We start from the raw sequence: 20250 nt of genomic DNA, 5'->3' as shown, positions 1-20250 counted from the left end.
CAGACAGAAGAGCAGGATTGTGTTCAGTCAATCAGGAGAGCCAAGCACCCTCATACTCAAGCATTATGGCTGAATAAAGTGGTTTTGCATCTTCCAACTCTGCAATAAATCATGATCACCTTAATAGACACTGATCACTGGGTGCCCTAAGTAAACACAAAAATTAGTGTTTTGTCTCCAAGAATAAAATACAAATGGTAAAATATTTTAAAAATGAATAATATTTATTTTGCCTTACTATGTTATTTATTTAAATTACTCTTGCTTTACTATTGTTTTCAGAGATGTCATATACTACCCCACCTTTCCTATTATTAGAATGTTTCTAGTGACTACTATTTGCAAAATCAGCTAAAGAGTAATGGAAGCATCTTCACCTTTCATGCTTTCAGTTGAAAGCCTCAAAGGTATTTAGGATGCAATGACTACAGCAGCCAGCCTTGGCCAGATTGTTCTGAACTGATCTACTTTGCTTATACCTTCATATCTCAAAAATTCCAGAAGTGGAATTTGTTGGGAAGCATATAAAAATATTATTTGTCGAGTAACTATCAGCTCTTACTCTCTTTTGACATGTGTCTAAGTGAGGAAGGTTGATATGTAAAACAGTTGACATGTAAAGCAGAAAGTTACATCATAAGGTTCAAATCCTAGAAAGGAAAGGAAAACACAAAATAATGCAAACACACACACAAAAAAAGAAGTTTGTGTTTCCAGAGTATTCTGGGACTTTCCCTGTATCCCTATAATCCCTAATAGCCTCATAATTCCAAGTCAAGACTTGAAAGAAATTAATGATTCCACTGATTTTAACATTTCCTTCTTACCAAGAGACGCATATAAATAGCATCAGTTTTACCATGGAATAAAATATTTGTTTCCTCATGGAAAATAGTATTACAAAGAACAAGAGTTAATATAGCAACTGAGGGAGATTTTTCCTTGCAGAATTGTGTAGAGACATTGATGACAGCAATGTGATTTGCTACGTGCTTCAGCAGAGCAAAAGATTTTGGCCATGAAACAGTGTTTAGAAAAGCTAGAGTCAGAAATGGAATATAGGGGAATGGGATCAGTGTATGGCAGCAGTTACATGTAGTGGGACCTGACTTGTCACAGTATCGCTTTGTAGCAAGAACAAGAAATAAACATGAATTTAGAACAAGAGTTGCCATGTGTGACTTTCAGAGCACAGAGTGAGCCTTTTACATCTCCACTGTTGCCAGGCCTAAATGTTTAGATTGAGACCTTGGTGGGAAAAAGGACCTACAGAAGTCATTTGCCATTTGAACTGCCTGGCTTGATAGAATTGCATGGGGCAAATGCAGAATAACTCTTGTAGCCTGCTGGAGGCTTCCAGCCATTGAAGTAACAACTGGCAATTTTGTCACATTGTTTTCGATTAAAAGAGTATATCTAAGGGAAAAAAAAAAAAAAAAAAAAAAAAAAAAAAAAAAGGCAGAGTGGAAGAGTGATCTTGCGCAAAACCTTGCATGCTGTTTGACAGCAAGCTCTTCCAGGGGTTACAGCAGCCCTTGGCCCGTGCTGCACACTTGTGTGAGTGTTTGCCCAGGGAGAAGCAGTCAGGGCTCTGCCACTGACAGCAGATGAGCACACAGGTGTGTGCGTGGGTGGGGAGTATATAACTAAGGAAGAAGAATAGCAAATGGAGAGATAAACCACACAAAGGGACTGTGTTTGAGCTTTGTTATGGAAACTCAGAGACAGCAAGAGCTGTAATAGTTACTTGCTGTTCCACATAATGAGCTAACTGGTACAAGATTCTGCAAAGGCCCAGGACTCCTCCATGTTTCTTAAGGACAAATGAATGCCTTTCATTTTGCTAGAAGAAAAGTTCTTATCTGAATAAATATGAGCGACTTTCCTTCCCTGACATTTCTTTTATGAAATTATGTACTGAGTTAAAATCTTTGATGCAAAAATTTCAGTCACAGGTCATTCTGTATGTAAGGTTATATTCCCTTGGTTATTTAGATTTGTATATTATACATTCGTAAGCTTTTTTCCAAGCTCATTTGTGTGTCTCATGATTAAAAATTCTGTTTATGTTTTTTCGCTTGTCAAGACATAATCAGCTTTCATGCTGTGTCTATGTGATATCTTCAATAATCAGTTAGGTTTATGAGGAAAGCAGGAGCAGCAATGCTGTACAAAGTGCTTCTTGGGGATGAGCTGAAGCTGTGAACTCCGTTTTCATTCTGCTTCACTTAAAATCTGAAAGCTGTGGGCTGCTGCCAAGGGAAGTTTCTCTAACAGCCTGGACTCTGTTAGCTAACTAGCTCCCCCTCTTGAAACTCCAGAAATGCTGACAGGAGTCAGGGATGTAAAGAGAAGTGAAATGAAATCCATCGGTGTTGGAGTTCTCTCATTTTCATAACAGTTGTGGTTTTGGTTTTTTTTCCTATGTGTAACTGACAGCTGGGGAATGTCCTTATCTTGCTGCTGCTGGTTTCTGAACTGACCTTGTAAGAATGTTAAAGGGGCTTTGGTGACTGTTGCAAAGGAATTCAAGGCTGCAGAGGTCACCCTAGTGCCAGTGTCCAATGGAGAAAGGCAGCAGAGCTCCCCTGCTGAAGGGCACTGGAGAAGGATGGTGGAGGACAAGGATGGCTGGGGGACAAGATGGTTCAGCTCCACCCCGCAGCAGCCCCTGCTCGGGACTCCAGCAAACACCAGGGCAGGAAGGGAAGCGCCCATCTGTGCAGGACACAAACATCAGCTGTGCCTCCCGGGGCATTCCTGCCTGACAAAGAGCCCAGCTGACGCGGGGAGGTGGCAGCTGTGCTGCTGCGCGGCACGGCTTTACTGGGAACAGGGCTATCAACACAGTAGGTAACTACAGCCAGGATTTTCTGACTGGTTTTTTTTTGTTTGTTTGTTTGGGGTTTTTTTTTGTTTGTTTGTTTTGTTTTGTTTTGTTTTGTTTTGTGTGTTTGTTTGTTTTCCTAGAACAGATATTAGGTATATAGAGAGATTTAGTTCTAGGACATCAAATGGCGAGGTATGTGAGTCTGCAGCTGAGAAAAAGGTGTCTTTGGTATACAACAGGCCTCATTAAATGGAACTCTCTCCACACGGGTTTAACAGAGAGCTGTCCTTGCCTGAAAATTTCCATTCTGAAAAAGTTAATATAATGTCAGGATGGATAAAGGGTAGGAGAAAGGAAGTGTTCTTGCTTTGTAGAGAGGCGTAACTGAGATATGGAGCTGCATTTAGACTTCATACTGCACTATTCAAGCATCCAAAGACTTATTAGATGAAAAAACATTTGTCATCCCTGAAAAAACGAATGTTAGAACTTAGGACACCTCATTTCTGGGTTTTTCCTGGCAGTGGGCTATAAATCCAGACCCTTTTTGTTTCTTCTTCCTCTCTCCAGTACCATGAATCTTTCGTGCTTTGAATAGTGGCCCACGTTCAACAGGAAGGACAGACTAAGACCGGTGTATAATCAGGTGAGATTTCTTCTGCGTAGGGGCAGAAGTAATTTTAAATCTGTAGGTTGAAGAGGATAAAAATCAATTGTTTAAAATGGAGAAGACTACCACTAACTTGATTTTGGGCTGAATATTATGCCCTGTGTCATTTTCAAGGGTGTGGTAGGATCAGCTAACAGAGCTGTTTTGGTATTCAGCTGCCTGTGTGTCACTGCTGCCATTCAGTGAACTGCAGTGGAGCAGCCATCAACAGCTAGGGATGCAACTGAGACTTTATACCCTTCTCATGCAAATAATGTGGCATTTACTCACTTCTTATATAATTAAAATGGTTGAAGTTTTAAAGTCCTTAAAGTCAGGCTTAAACCTTCCTAACCAGCCTAAATACATCCTTGGAGATACATCTTAGTTGTTTAGGTCTCTTGAATTCTATGTAAATCCACCCTAAATCTTAGTCACAAAAATATCTTTCAGTATGTTATGACACCTATCCCAAGTCATACTGAAAAATCTATAAGGACTGAAAGCATATCCTTCTCAAGAGTTCTATCCACAGTATGGTGTTTCACTTAAATTCAGTGAGTGGCACTATTTAAATAAGTGGCAAACACAAAGATCTAAATTTTTGGATATCCATTGTAGGACACTGTAAGTGCAACCTTATTCTTCAGATGAATACCACCTTCTAGACATCTGCCACATCTCTCTGGTAAGTCTGCGCTGTAAATTCTAAACACTGACCCAGATATAACTATTTATTTTTTAAATCTCTCATCTCAATGATGGAGAAAAACTTGCATAAACGCTTACAGAAATAAAGAAAGTGTTTTGGGGGTAAACTCTCAAATCTGCTGAGATACTTGCAGTGTTCAAGTGAACTGTAAAATCAGTGGAAAGCAAAGAAAAAATTGTGTTTCTACGTTCCTACAAAGAAAACTGTTGGGGTGACAGGTTGAGGTAGATTTTGTTTTAGTCCCTTCCCAAATCTTCTAATACATTATTTGCCCAAAACATAATACATATTTTAATTTCAAATAGTAATGATCAAAACATGAAGAAAAGACTGGGTTTTGTTCTGCATCCAGTGTTTTCCTATTTGCTCTTACAGTCCTCTGAAATCTTGCTCTCTGCATGCTTTTTAAAGTAGAGCTTTAAGATTCAGCTTTTCAGCTGATAATCTTAGAGAAATTCTGCCCATTTTTATCTCTTGGAAATCTGAACTTCAAATGGTTTCACAAAAACACAAAGCAAAACAAAAAAACCCTCTCTATACCCAAATTATGCACATAGGAAACTTGCCATGGAGCGTGTTAGTGTGTCTGAAAATACAATACAATACAAATTCCTGATGTATATTTTATCAACTGCACAAATACTAGCACATATTAAATGCCTGGGTCTGGATGCAGTAGGGTTCTTTAATACTCATCATATTTAAAGCTGGGGGTCCTCTAGGCAAAAAGTGACTGGTTTGGAGGTGATGCAAAGAAGGTCATCTACATTAAATGAACTAGACTGGGCTCAGTAATAGTGAGCCATTCTCAAATACTAATGACCATCTGGATTACAGATGCAGTAGCCAGATTGTCTGTTGTGTCCACCAAGTGAGTTGTCTTACCCTGGGAAAAAACTGTCATCTGTCTGTCTTGCCCTGTAGACATGAGCTTTCTTCCAACCTGTCCACATGGATTTACTGGTGGCAAGGTCATCCTGTTCTCTGGAACGTCACTCACTTGCATTTGCTGGCTGCTTAGCAGCTGCCAAAATTTTTGCAACAGAACAGAGTGGCAAGGGGCTGGAAATAAGACAGTAAAACTGAAATATTTTCTCTTTGTTTCTGGCGCACATTCACCAATATTTAAAGAAAATAATACCTATTTATTAGCTGAATAAAAACTCTTTTCTCAGCTCTGTTTGTTAAATAGATGATGTCGGTTTTAGGGTGTTTCTCTTCTCAACTCCCATGCTGTGAAACTCCTCTCCTTTTGTTAAGCAGAATAAGCAAATCATTGCAAGACCTAAAATCTTGTTAAAAATGCACCAATTTGATTTGGCATTTAATTAACACATTTTTGTTTGGTATTACTCTGTGAGTCTTGACTCTACTTACAAATTTCCTTTTCATTTTATTAATGCAATTGTGCTTTGCTTTTAAGGGTGCCCAGAGAGTCCATAATCTATGTATTTCTGCTCTATTTTTGTTGGTTTACCATCATGCTATCATTTATTCAGTAGAGGATTATAAATATTTTTCTGAGTACAAAATTTAGAAGTTAATAAATTGTGAAGACTTTGTGCTGCTGAATGTTATCCTTGTGTTTGAAATGCTCAATTCTGAAGAAGCTCTACAAAGTATTGCAGGCAGTGAATACATCAAGCACTTGCATTTATTTTCAAAGCTTCCTTATATCCTTGTGAGCACATAGACAATTAAAACCTAAAAGGGGTTATTGCCTCAGTTAACTTCAAATTCTGGAGAAAATAGTCCTTCCAGAAAAGGAAATCTACAGGTAGGTAGCCTGGGGTTTCATTTGTGATTGTCATGGTGAAGTATTTTTGCTAATTAATTTTGCTAATGAGGTGATAAACAAACTAAGGGAGTCCTCTCCTTTTTAACACTAGCTCAGATTTCATTAGTAGTAGCTTGTCCGTGACAATTGCAGGTAAATCCCATGCAGTATTCATTACAAGCAGTAAATGCAAAGCACTGCGATACTTTGACACCAATTTTAGCCCAAAGCCTTGGATGATTTTTGTAACTGCCAAGCTGGATGTACAGTAAGATGCAGTGTGAGCAAGGAAGTCCATACCTCCATGTTAATGCAAACACATCACATGGCTTTAATTGGAATATGTTGTGAAAAACAATGTAGATATGGTAAGAGAGGAAGGAAGGAGGGCTGCTGTTAAGGAGCTGGAAAATGTGAAATGCTGTGTGTGTTTAGGGACATGCATTCATGCACAAGTATGTGCTCTCTCTAGATGCTAAATAGTTTTAGTGTTAAGTGCGTGCTTAAGTACCTCCTTACACTGGGGTTGCAAGAAACATGGCCAAGAAAGCAGAGAAGAAAGGAATAGTGAAAAGGAAAGAAAAAAAGAAGAAAACCATGTGTTTTTCACTCATTTACTTCATGGGCTGGTAATATAGTATATATATGTGTGTCTCTGTGTATATATAGCTGTAGACAAGTGCATATGGTTAGACATTCCGAAAACCTGTGTGCAGACAGAGCTTTTATCTTCATTATATGTAAAAGATAACCAAGTATATGTGCTTGAAAAAAAGTCTTGTGTATGGTATTTCATTTGGCATCATCAGAAAAGGTGTTTTCCACACAGATCAGAAACTGCCTGTAGCTCACTCTAGCAATTCAGTTTGGAGTAAACGAGCTCTTAATTAGGTGAGGGCTGATTTCTTTGCATTCGAGACTCTTTGAAACTCTCAGACTGCTCTTCACATTAAAAAAAAAAAAAAAAAAAAAGACCAATCTTTGTAAAACTTCCGAGCAAGTGGGAGCTCAGTCTATAGGAAAACAGGATCCAAAGCCACACATCATTGCTAGGAGAATGATGCAGAGGTGAATCAGACTCCATTTTGTACTTGATTAATTCCACTGAAACATTTGGAAAATACCAGCTAGTAATATAAAAGTAGTATATAGGTGTTTTGTCAGCAAGGATATGACAGCTCAGACCTAGCCTAAAACTCATCCTCTGCTGTGGGAGGCATCACAAAACACATCAGCCTCCTTTTGAAGCTGGTTCATTTCTTGTCCTCACAACACTGGGAAAGCTGTTTCTTACCTTCATTCCCATGATGTTTAGAAACTATATAATTTCCTTCATTAACATCTTCATGGCCTTGCTATTCCCGTGGCCCTGGTATAGCCACCTACTTACAATACCATCTCCAGCTACATTTCTCAGCACATCCACCCCACAGAATGATCTCCAGTCCCCTGGCCCAAGTAACACAGACTGGCTGATATTCAAGGCTAATCCTCTGTAGAGCAGAGGAGCAGATGAACCCAATCCACACCATATAGCCATATGGTACTCACCTACATCTAAAACATGACTGGTTCTATCTGTGGGGGTGGTTTGGTTCATCATATTTATAAGTGTGAGGACTGTGTTGCAGCCCACAGATTGGTGTTTTCATGGCATGTAATAATAGATGTTGCATGCTCTGGGTTGTGGCATATATGTGCTGGGAACACTATAGAGTTCCTACATTCTGTTTTGGTGGGAAGTGGTTGATTTCTTCCCAAAGAGGACCTGGAAGTAAATAAGCAGGTGAGGAGGCAATGAGCATAAAGGAAGAAAGGAGTGAACAAAACTATCCAATTGTATTGGTACCCATAGGCTTTAGCTTCAGCTTTATTGACCCTTGCTGGCTATCACCCTTTCTTTGGAGAGAGCAAACATATTTCATCCTAGGCTGAGTTTTACTGATCAAACAATCTTCCCTTTTTCCAGATCATTCCATTATCCCTTCTTTATGAACAGCTTAAATGTATCTTCCTGGAATGTGAATTACTAAGATTTTACACAGTATTCCAGATAAAGTTTTGTATACTGCTTAGTAAAAGAAAAAAAAATTCTTTGCTTCATAGAAAGATCTAGAGTAACATAACTGAATATTGCATTTATCTTTCTCATATTGGCCTTGCTTACCTAGTTCATTACAACTATTCACAGTGTAGACGTCTCAAACTCATGCACTTGTCTAGACTTCTTTCATAATCAATAAAGAGAAATAAGTGATTAATCTCTTTCTGAAGTAAAGGTCTGAAAAAGGTCAGATCAATAATGTCTGGAAGTGCCTGTTTGTCTCCTTTGACTGCAAAAGCAGTCTGGGTTGAGCAGTGAGGGGAAATATGTCTATACTGTAGACATCTGAAGTTAGGTCAGATAAATCCCTGATTGATTAATACTGAGATGATCACACTCTATTTCCTCTTTACTGTCACTAAAATCTAAGAACTCTTAAATTATACAAATTATCCTTGTTATGAACCTGCAATTTCAGGAGCTTCCATATGTTGTATTAATTAGGTAATTCATAAATTTCTATTAGCTCAGTCCTCAGGGTCAATATAACATTTCTACTGTGGCACTCCAGTTTTCTTCGATAGTGATTGTGTCTCCCAGTTTTATGTCAGCAGCCAAACTGAACTTGTGGGTTCCTACATTTTGTGCTATTGTCTGTGAAAGCTTTAAATCATTTGATTTCACCCAGGTATTTAAGAATCTTTAAGAATATTGTCCCTAAAATACAAGTATTTATTTTTTCCTTTACTGTACAATTTTAGCTAAAACTCAGCTTCTCTGTTAACTAATGGCCAGTGTAAAAGAAGATTAAATGATTTGGCAAATTTTAGGTAGATGGGCTACATCAGCTATATCTTAGATTAAAACTTACTTTTCTTTTAAATAAAAAGTCAAGGAAGAAGTATGCTGTTAATTTAAAAAATATTTCTTGGTAAACTCTACTACATTTATGCAATTTTCAGTATATTTCTATGGAAAATTTTTATTTCCTTCTAACTGAATTATAAACAATGTACATTCCTGAGACTCCACCAATGGAACTCTAATTTTTGCTTCCTAAATATTACTAGTTTGTTTGCTGGTCTTTCCTCATGTGTTACCCGACTCAATCAATTCCCTAAAAATCCCAGACATTAGACTGAGAATTTCTTGTGTCAGTTCTTTGGATATTTTGGATTGTTTTCCCTCCTTCCCAAACCTTCTTATCATAGGTTAGCAAGCATAGTCCCAGAAGGGATGTCCTTGCTAAGGGGTGCTTACAGCTTCCTCTGGGACATGATAGAACCTATCAGCTGGCCAGTTTGAATATGGACAATTCTTTGAGCCACTTAAAGTTGTGACCACCTCTGTGATCCACACTTAAGAATAGACGAACTCCCCCCCAAGCTCTCTCTCATTTCCAGTGCTGGGACAGGTGGCTGCGTGGCCGAGCGGGGCCCAGTGGGCCCAGCCCCTGCTTGGGCCAGGCCGGGCCGGGCCATGGCTCCAGGATGACCCCCCCAGCAGGGCTGTGGGCAACCAGAGCGGCTCGGACCCCCCCCCTCCACTGTGGCCAAGATTTCAGCAAAGCTGCACCTCTGTCCGGCAGAGGCCAGGTGACCAACAGCGATAAGCCACATTCCAGCTGCAAGGCCGAGGTGAGATTAAACCTTTTATTGCTGTGAAGAGCTGAAAACCTGAGGGAAGAGAGAGAGGAGATGCTTAAAGCTGAAATTCTGTTGTGAAGCTATGATATATCAGAGTATCCCGTTGTAATTTCATGAAGGCATGGGGGGGTGGAGTGTTCAGCTTGTAAGCAAAAGCACCTGCGCTGAGATAGGCAGATGCTGACGCAGCTGTAATTTCATGAGAAGTTTGGACAGGGAGAGATGGACCAGATGAGGACTTTTGCTCCAAACGGGAAAGGAGAAAACCTCAGTTCCTAGAGATGCTCCCAGAGATAGTCCTAACGATGAAGATGATGAAGACCCTTTGCTCCCAGGGAAGGAGAAGGGCCTCTGGTTTTTGTTTCTGAATGGCTCAACCTTAAAATTGTACCCCAAAAAACTTAAGAGTGGACCCTCGAAAGCAGTTGTGGGAAAAGCTGCAAGTCGGGGGAAGGGACTCACATATGAGCAGAGAACCAACCCGGGCGGCTGTCTCGCTGTGATAATGTTCTCATAGCACAAGCAAGAAGAGACTTCTCTTTCTAAATGGACTGAACAAGGTTATTATGGAAGTGGTAAACAGACTGAACATCTTAAGGGTTGTCTTTTTACATTGTCAGTGGGAGACAGGAGGAAGGTGGGGGGGGGAGGAGAGTTCTGAAGGTGTGGTATAATTTTTTTTCCCTCTTTTAGGTCTGTTAATAAACTTCTTTATATTCTTTCAAGTTTGGTGCCTGCTTTGCATTTCTCCTAATTCTTATCTCACAGAAGATAAGCAGTAATGAGTATTTTGGACCAAACCACTACATTAAATTGGTGTTTCTGCCCGGTTACAAACCGAACCCGCTACACATCTTCAGGTTGAATTCTGAGTTCTGTGTCTGTCTGGGATATAATTTTAATTGCAATGTTTTAATTTCTTGTTGCCTTTTTTTCTTCACTTCTTCCCATTCAGCATTGATTTTTTGAAAACTGGGACAAAATATTCCTTTGCTACTTGGATTTTATACAGATAGTCTCATTTCTCCTCCAGTCTCAGTGATGAGGAACACTTTTTTTCTTTCCTTTATCTCTTCATGCTTATGTGTTATTTGTCTTAACTTTTGCTGCTATATGTAACTCAGTTGCACTATGGCAGTTTTTATTTTGTCCCTTCAATTTCTCACCTTCCATATGTATATATCTCTGAAGATATGTATATTCAGTCTTTTTTTCAGTTGTCTGTGGAACTTCTGCTTATCTCTAATATCCCTTCTCAGATATATTATATGTAACAGGGTTTATTCCTGTTTGAATAATGAATTACAGGAAAGTTCGTAAATTTGACGAAGATATTCCAGGCCTCACATATGAGGCTTTGAGTTCTTCAGTCCAGTGGACATCACTCACTGATTACCTTAATTTTCCACAGTCTTTTTCTTGAGTTAAAAACTGGATCCATAGATTTGTTTCATATAAACTGAGTCAACTTATCATTACTCAGTGCAAGGTTTCTTCTGTGATTAATTCTTCTATAAAGCCTTTTACTGATTACCAAAAATAAGCCAAAAAATGATGTGTAAGATGGTGGGCTCCTGTTACAGTGGGGATACTGCAACACGCCTATATCCAACCAGGAGTCCCGTGGAAAAGAAACATATACGGACGGATTCTTGCTAGATGTTTCAGAGATGTTTATTTCTCCAGCCGCATGGCCGGGCTCTGCCGAGAGACTCTTACAGTCAGCACCCGAGCTGCTTTGCCCGCGCAGGGGAACACAAACCAACCAATGGGGAACGAGGCTGAGCAGGGGCAGGGAAACCCCGTGCCTCCCTCAGGGCTCCATGGCAGGGGAGGGACCCCAACATCTCACCCGTTTTATTTTAATAAAAGGAGAATGAAGACAACTGGATAACCATAACAAGAACAGTTTCAAAACAAAACAAGCCACCCTCCTGAGTCTTTAAATGTCCAAACAGATTCTGTGGAACATCTTAGGGCTGATAGAAAGGAGACAGAACTCTCTGGACATGCCTGTGGGGAAACTGAGGCAGGAGAGGGTTCAATCTCTTCCCTCCCCCTTTTCATCCCCCACTCGGCATTGGAAAAGGATTTTTGGGGAAACAATTGGCAAAGGCAGGGTTTTGTGAGGGAAACCATGGATGAAAAAACGGATTGAGAATACACTGGGGGTAATAGGACATAGGGTAAAAGGGAAAGGTGGGATTAGGAAAGGGAGACTGTAGGGGGGGTTTACAATGGAGATATTGTCTAACATGACTACAATTTTTTGCATATATACTGCCTTTTACAGGAACACCATCAGGCCCAGTGACCTGCGATGCTTGTAACCCTTTTCTACCTTGTATGATTTTGAATTCCACCACCTCTCCATCTCCCAAGCTTGGGATGCATTTTTCAGGGTTATTCTTTTTAATAGCAGTTCTATGCACGAATATGTCTTGCTGGTTATCACATCTTGTTATAAAACCATAATTTTGTTTAACATTATACCATTTCACTGTCCCTAAGATCTTAGCTACTATGGTCTTTTCCTTTTTCCGAGTGGCTGCTGTTTTCTGTCTCGCTGTGTATTTGCTGTCTTTTTCGGTCGCTCCCGTGTTGGAATTATCGGCGCGCTTTTCCCAGGGTCGCGTTCGGGGCCGCGCGGGCCGGGCCGGGCCGCGCTGCTCCGTTCTCCGTGCGTCGCCTCCTCTGGTCGCAGCTGCGTTGCCACTGCCAGGCGCTGCATCTCGGCGGGCCCCCCAAGCGATGACCCCCCCATGCCCTGCTCCAGCGCGCGTTTCGGCTGGGCACGGCTCCACTCTGCCGCCAGCCGCCGCCCGCGTGCCGCCCCTCTCGTTCGGGCGCTCACGGGGCTCGCTCCACCACGCGCTGCGCGGGGCCGGGCGGGCACTGCCGGGCCGCGCCGCTCCTGCCGCGCCTCGCTCCACCACCGACACTGCGGCCCGCGTGGCTCCGCCCGCGCACGGGAACCGTCTCGCTGCTGCTCGCAGAACGCTCGGTGCACGTGGCCTGGGTCGCACGGTCCCTGAGCCAGGCTTCCCTTCACCAGGACACAGCTGACATTGCTCAACAGTCTTGGTTATTAAATAATATTCACGAAAATATTCTTCCATCGGCATATATTTTGACTCAAATATTAACTGGGTCCAAACGGTCTTCCAAAAGCTCTTGGTAAGAATTAAATCCCAAGAAACATAGAAAAAGTCCTTAAAAAACCATGCCAGGAAGTGTTTCAGTTCTTTCTGAGCTTGAATCAAGCTAAAATTTACAAACCGTTGTTCAAGAATCATTTTAAGTTTAAGATAAATGTCCATATGCGGCTCTGAAAGCCAAGAGTCTTCCCACGGTTCCTCCATAGTTTAGATATGGAATAGCAAAACAAAACCTAGAAGAGGAATCCAAAGTTTCCAGGGTTTACTCACACAAAGTCGCTTAGGGATCGGGGATCGTTCTGCCCTCAAATCTCTACCATTATGTTGCAGTGGGGATACTGCAACACGCCTATATCAAACCAGGAGTCCCGTGGAAAAGAAACATATACGGACGGATTCTTGCTAGATGTTTCAGAGATGTTTATTTCTCCAGCCGCATGGCCGGGCTCTGCCGAGAGACTCTGCTACAGTCACAGGACCCGAGCTGCTTTGCCCGCGCAGGGGAACACAAACCAACCAATGGGGAATGAGGCTGAGCAGGGGCAGGGAAACCCCGTGCCTCCCTCAGGGCTACATGGCAGGGGAGGGACCCCAACAGGCTCCCTCTGCAGTCAGTGAGGAGGGACAGACAAATTCAGAAGATAAATCAGCCCGTAGAAGTCTGACTCTTGCTGTGGAAAGGCTGGTTGCAGCTTCTTGGCTTAGAGGCACTGTAATTCAGACAGGCTGGGCATCTTCCCTGGGTCTTCCCTCTGGAGGTTGTGTTTGGTGAGCTGCCACTCCCACAGACAGGAGAGCTCTTGTATTACTAGTGATGTTTGTTTCCTATTCTCCAAGCAGGCAGCTGGGCTCCTGTGGCCCTGTGATTCCCAGCAGTGTGCCATGGGTATGGTATGCATACATGTGTTTCTAAAGTGTTCCACAGGTCTTGAGCCATACTCACATTATCTGATCACACCAAAACTGCAGGCCTTCAACACTGCTTCAGGATGAACAATGTTTCCTTGGTGTATTTGTGACACAAGGGAAGTCCATTTCACAAGTCCCATCGCTTCTTATTTCCTTGCACTATTTTGCAGAACTGATGTATTGATACAATGATATTATTAAGGTGTGATTCTAATGACCATGCAACAGAGCTCAGTGCCTTTACCATATTCCTCCTAGGTTTGGTTTGGATTTTGCAAGGAGTCAAGGGAGACTCCAGCTTTCTCATTAACAGCACTTGGTGAAGTGCATGATCCCTTACAGATGCTACTGCAGAGTCTCCTCTTGCCCTTTCCCTCCTCTATACATATGCTGTAGTATACCGAATCCTTATTTTTACTTCTCTCAAGACACCTCTATCCTTCATTCATTTCAGCCCCTAGAGCGATTAACTTAATCAAGCCCAACTCCATTTTTTAAAAGTAAGGCATAATCTGTAGGGATAGATGTGACTATCCTGTCAGTTAGGGAGTTACAGGTAGCTGATTTTTACCTTATAACAATGCTATTTTAGTTTTTCATTGGGATTTGTTTCCTCTTCCCTCTACTCTTTTTCTCTCACTTCTTCATGGATTCACTTTTTTAATGCTGTCACTTTCCTATAAGTTTCACTTATCCCCAGCCCTTTTATTTTCTAATGTCTTTCTAAGAAAAAAATCTCTGTATTAGTGGTCGAATTAAGTCCCATGGGGTTTGACCAGATATAAACTGGCAGTGATTACTCCTGTTGTGAATCTTACCAGGTGCAATGGTAGCTCTAAGAGCTGGTGTAATGGTAGCTCTAAGGCTAATGGCTTTGGAGACTCCCAAGTCTGTCTCTGTATGTGTATCTTTAGCAGTCCCCCAAAAGCAAGGAAATAAGTAAAAGTAACCTGGCTACCACTGGTCTCAATGCTGAAAGATATGTCACTGTCTTGAAAGTGATAAATCCCAGGAATTTGCAGATTCTTTTTGTTCTCATATATGAAAGAAGAAAAAAAAAAGTTGTTTTGCTACAGGAAGTGCCTTGACTTTATAATGTAACTTACAGTACTGCTGTAGTGTAGTGAACTATGTAATCTAGCAAGCTTCATCGCTCCCAGGGTACAATCTGAGGCATTTTAGCAATATTTTTGGTTTCAGTTTATGCCCCACCAGTCAGAAAATGTATCTTTTCCTGGTCTAGAAGTAGAGGTCTTGCAAACAAAGGATTTTCATTCCTGAAGCTGAAGAGATAATGAGGTCCCAAGCCTACACACTTTTGAAAAAAAAAAAAAAAAAAAAAAAAAAGCGGTACATTTTCACAGACATTCAAGCAACAGAAATTTTTTTTTAAAATTTAGCATGGGGCTTCTAAGATTCTGGTTCTCAATTCTGTATGAACATTCCTTAGAAGTTTTGACTTTTCCGAACTTAAACCAGTGCACATGATGGAGCTGCCTTAAAACTTCAGTCTCTGAAATTCTAAGCCAAATTCCCTTGTGCTTCAGTGGAAATTCATTGGAAGTAGTATATATCTGTGATCCAATGCCTTTTCAATAAACAAACGTCCTTTCTGATAAAAACCTATTTTAGTGAGAAATTCTGTACTGGTGCTAAGTAAAATACTAGAAATAACAAATATCCCACTGAGGGAGTATTTGGTAAGTATGCAAATCTGAAAGTGAACGGAATAATAGGGTGCAGCTGGCTTTTAGTCTTATATTTGACTGTTGCTGTTCACATACAGTACAACAGCCGTGCATGGGGGAGGAGTGTTAACATGATATTCAGTGAAGGCTGCATGGCGTGGGTGTATCACAGTTCCAGGAAGAGCCTGAGGTTATGGTTTACAGAGTTCACGCCAACTCTTCATTTTAAAGTGTAGTGGCACACTGTAAGTCTACTGCTGACAGAATGAAGTTTTACTGATGCTTGACATGGTGACTAAACTATTAGGCCCATCCAAGCTCAAAATATAAAGCTGTTTTCTGACAGCTTATCAGAAAACAAGACTAACTGCTCTTCAGCTGAATATTTCTAAACCTCTCATTCCTCAACCAATATCAATTCTCGTGACACACATTTTGAAAATCCACTTATGTACTTCACTTTATTGAGGAATTCAGGCCTGCTTTCCATACAGAGGAAGCCTGAACTGTTTTATTATTTTATCAAATATCTCAAATAATTTGCTATTAGCTATTTTTATTTTTTTAAAACTTATAAGTTTCAGGCAATCTCTAGTACCACTGCTTGAAAATTTAAAACAGAGTGACTGATGCATGAAAAGCATACTAGCAAAACACATCCTGCATTGTCAGGATCCTCTGCTCTCCGTAGGTTTTTCTCATATCTTGCATCTTTCATTGCTAGATTTGATGACTCTTTTCTGTGAAATGCATTTAATTAGTCTTGAAGCTCTTATGCAAATCTATCACAAAACTCCTTTTTGTTACACTGAGTGAAAAAAACCCTTTTCTATTATACTTTTCTCTAAATATACTACTATATATAGCATACATAATGAAAAATTATTATCTCTGAAGCTTTATTTTCTCTGCAGATGACTTAGAATGTGTTTCTCATTCCAGCTCTTGACAAGTTTGGCGTCTTTCTAGTTTTTAGTACCTTTAAAACTCTGTGCCTTTATTTAGATTGGTAACTATACTAACACATACAATAAGACATGAAAACAGTAAATATTTCATTGCATGAATGAGACTCCTTCAATATATAACTAGTGCTCTGTATAATCAATATGTCAACATCTATTTTGTAGGGAAATACAATATTTAAAAAATTGGGGGAGGGGGAGTATTTAAATATTGAAAATTGAATTCCTTGCCTTTATTCAAAAACCATAAAATATATTTCTCCTTAGATGCCCTTTTCAGAAAAATGAATTGCAGTTATTCACACAAAAATACATTTGAACAAAAAAAAAAAGTTTAATGCATGGCATGGAAACTACACTAGGGAACTTGAGAACTTAAATACCCTACTGTTTGGCCAAAACCATAATTGGTGTCTGGAGGAGAGGCTCTTCCATGATCCAGACATCATATTTCCTTCCATGGCCTCCGTTTTAGTAAAAACTCCCTAAAGTCCAGGTTACTCGTCATGTGATCATAGGTCTTCTAATTTATTTCATTCTGAAGAATTTTGGGCAAGTATAATATGATATTTTCAAATCTCCAAGAAAGAGCAACATAGCAGCTTTCTCCCTTCTACTTTCTATAATTTTCAGTTTGTTGACTATCTTTTGTTTGGCAGCAGAATTACAATCGTATCTGTAGAAAGGGAGTATCTTTATAATAAATTATTTTTATAATATTCAAATACTTAAGCACTGTCTGTCATCTTATTACCTCCCCCTCTCCCTAAAGCCATTTTTGTGAGTTCTACACCTCTGTCAGCATTCATAGTCTTTCATTATCCTATATTTGAGAAAGCTGTTTATCTTGAAACATACAGTTTTAATTAAAAATTTCACTTATGCTCAGAAGGCTTAGGTATGCGTCACCATGTACAAGCCTATTTTTTAATCAAAGAAGTCATATTGAAAAGCAGGTCTGGTATAGAGAAGAGTGTGGATTTAATCAGTTAATTGTGTGGTTACACTGTTCATAATCACTTCATTTGCTTTTAATGGCAATGAGATGGATATTTCCAAAGGAGTCTTATTGTCCTCTGTGTAAATAACTAATTGCTTTGTTATTAAATACTTAAATACTCAACATGCCCTGTAAATGCAATCTGCATGTGAAACCAAATCCCCATACTCCACCCAATTCTCATTTCATAGACAGACATGTAGTTGCATCCAAATAGTGCCCAGGTTCACCTTTTGGTAAATCTGAAGTAATTTGTTTTCCTCAAGAGATGAATACTCCGATTTTCAGTGATTACTGCAATGTTTGCTGATTACTTTAATTGATTTCATCTATCTTTCTATTCACACAGTTGAACAGTCAGCTCATCTTGGAAGGTGCCAGGACTGAATCTAGGTGGGATATAAATGCTACTGCTTGTTGCTTCATCTGAGACTGATACAAGCAAGCATGAGCTGTTCCTCCTTTGATCTGAATCAGACAGAAGAAGTTAACACAGATGTCATCCAGCATATACATCACTTGGAAACTAACCCACCATTCTTCTACCACAGAAAACATGTTCGGAAACAGATTTGTCAGGGTTCAAGTCTCCTGTCTCTCCCCAGAAAAGCATGTACCTGAGTGCCCTTGTTTAATCTACTTTCATCCACATCACCAGGACTTTGTGTCACTCTATTAAGTGAAAATCAAGCCAGAAAAGGTAAAAAACATCATCCTGGAAAACATCAGATCATAGATGGCTGCAGTGTGGAGATCCAAATCTGATCTACTCACACTAGGTGTTCTATATTGCCAGTGAGGAGAAGTAGGCACTTTGGAGACATGATTCATCTGACCCATATTCAGTGTCTACTGTAGGTTAAGGTGAATCATACCCTAAAAGTGCCTATTTCCTTGTATTGACTGTGAGGAGAGCCTTGATAATGGCTCAGTTGTAGACAGCTACATTCGCTTTTGTTGCTAGTCATAGATGTGCTGGGTAGTTGCTAATGTATTGAATTACTAAGATGGAAAGATTCTGTGTGGGAAAAATATAAAAGAGTGCTATTACAGGAGAAGTAATGTCAAGGGGGGTGCATGCTAAGTTGAAGCAATGGAAGAAAAGCAGAAGTAGTGAAATGGTACATGAGGCAGGAAAGTCTGAGTTCAATTGGTGTACAGATATGACTATGTCCACATAAAACAATTTAATTCAGAATACATAGATTAAAGCAATCAATATGAGATCTTTGTATCTGTTTTGTACTTAGTTTGGGCATCTTACTTCAGTCTAGATTTGATACGGTGTTCTGGACTGAACACCCCTACAATGAATATGTTTCTGAGCTCACCAAAGAACTGATTGTTGGTTGAGACTGCCATGTCCCCCTGAAGGGCAGCAACCCATTTGGTGTGCACAGTAGCACAGCCCCAGAAAGGATTTGGTTTGTAAACACTAAAACCTTTCTGTGAATTCAGCCAATGTGCAATAAGTGGCGATGACTGAGAGAGATATTTCAAGAATGCACAACTGCTCTGAACCAATATGCTAATGTAAATGCAGCCTAAGACAGTTTGCATATAAAATTTAAAATTCTAATGAAACAGTCCTTTAGACATAACTGCCTAAAATCCTGATAGAATTGGTGTAAAGTACATAACTTTGCAAGCTGCCAGATCATCAATTCACTAGATGAACTGAGAAGGACAAGATTTTTCCTCTAGAAGTCTTTGCTGGCACTTCGCACTGTATGTTGATTATATGGGGCATGTGAATAAAAATCTAGGAGCCTCACACCCAGCCTGGCAGTACACAGGAAGGTCTGATGGGAGAAAAAGCAGGGGTAGGACTTTCTGTAGTGTACACAGTTTGAGGTTTGGTCATGACTGGAGACTGAAAAGCACTTCATCGACAAACATTGACCAAAACCGGAGGGCAAGTAGGAGACAGGTGCAAAGAATGAAGAGATGACATGGCAAGTGTGAACAAATTAATTTAAATTTGAAATACTCTGGAGCTGAAGTACAATTTTACATTAAGCACAGGACGAAACAATACATATGGAGAGTTCTGTTTGCATTTGTACCACATTGTCCGAACCTTCTGTTGCTATGGTTTTGCACCACCTGTCTGCTATCAAGAATTGTTTACCTCTTTCAGTACTGCGCTGGATTATTTAGATGGTTATCTCAGCGTGATAGATTGAGTTACCTCTCTGGCTTCATATGCTGAGAATAAATTCTGTAAAAGTCCTTGTTGAACCATTGTGATGCTCCCTTATATCTGATTTTTTCAATTAAAAATTGTAAAATGTTTCTGTTTTTTCACAAAATTAGAAGAATGGTGAATGTAAGGAAATCCATTAGAATGCAGAAAAGAGCTGAACATGAAGAAGAAGCCATGTTTTTTAACTTCACAAAATAATATTTTGCATCAGTTATAACACACTAGCAATTTTTTTCACTTGTGGTTAAAGCTAGCAAAAATTGTGATCCACCTTTTCAGGTGGTGTGGAGCAATGTATTTTTATAAGCTTCAGTTTAACTGCTTTCATCTTCTAAATTCACTTGCAGGATGACACATGCATTTCAAACCATTATCTTAGCCTTGGCAAGGCTATATGCCTAAGATGGAGGTTGATTCTTGTGCAATAGCTTAGCTGAACTCTCTGCTAAGTTCCATTCAATTATATTTGCAGAAGTCTATGGAAAGCTGTGGAAAATCTCATCTCTTAATCAAAAACAACTTGATTGTATCCAAGGGGCTCATTGAGAGCTCTGAATCACTCATAAATGTTGATAGGGTACAAATGGCAATGATCTTCCAAGCCCAGCTGGAATTTGTGCACATACTAGTTGGACGTAATGTTTCTTTACATGTAAGCTGAATGCA

At 40.0% G+C, this 20250-nt stretch overlaps 1 long non-coding RNA gene across 1 annotated transcript; it reads left to right on the top strand.

Annotated features, from left to right (window-relative positions):
• Nucleotides 1-2592: 2592 nt before the first annotated feature.
• On the top strand, nucleotides 2593-19725 carry LOC138107397 (uncharacterized). The gene is made up of 4 exons (XR_011149483.1): nucleotides 2593-2853; nucleotides 3401-3476; nucleotides 4101-4167; nucleotides 17728-19725. It is a non-coding gene; the product is annotated as an uncharacterized lncRNA (long non-coding RNA).
• Nucleotides 19726-20250: the final 525 nt, after the last annotated feature.

Source organism: Aphelocoma coerulescens, chromosome 3, assembly GCF_041296385.1.
Source record: "Aphelocoma coerulescens isolate FSJ_1873_10779 chromosome 3, UR_Acoe_1.0, whole genome shotgun sequence".
NCBI lineage: Eukaryota > Metazoa > Chordata > Aves > Passeriformes > Corvidae > Aphelocoma > Aphelocoma coerulescens.
This window is presented reverse-complemented; position numbering and strand designations above follow the sequence as displayed.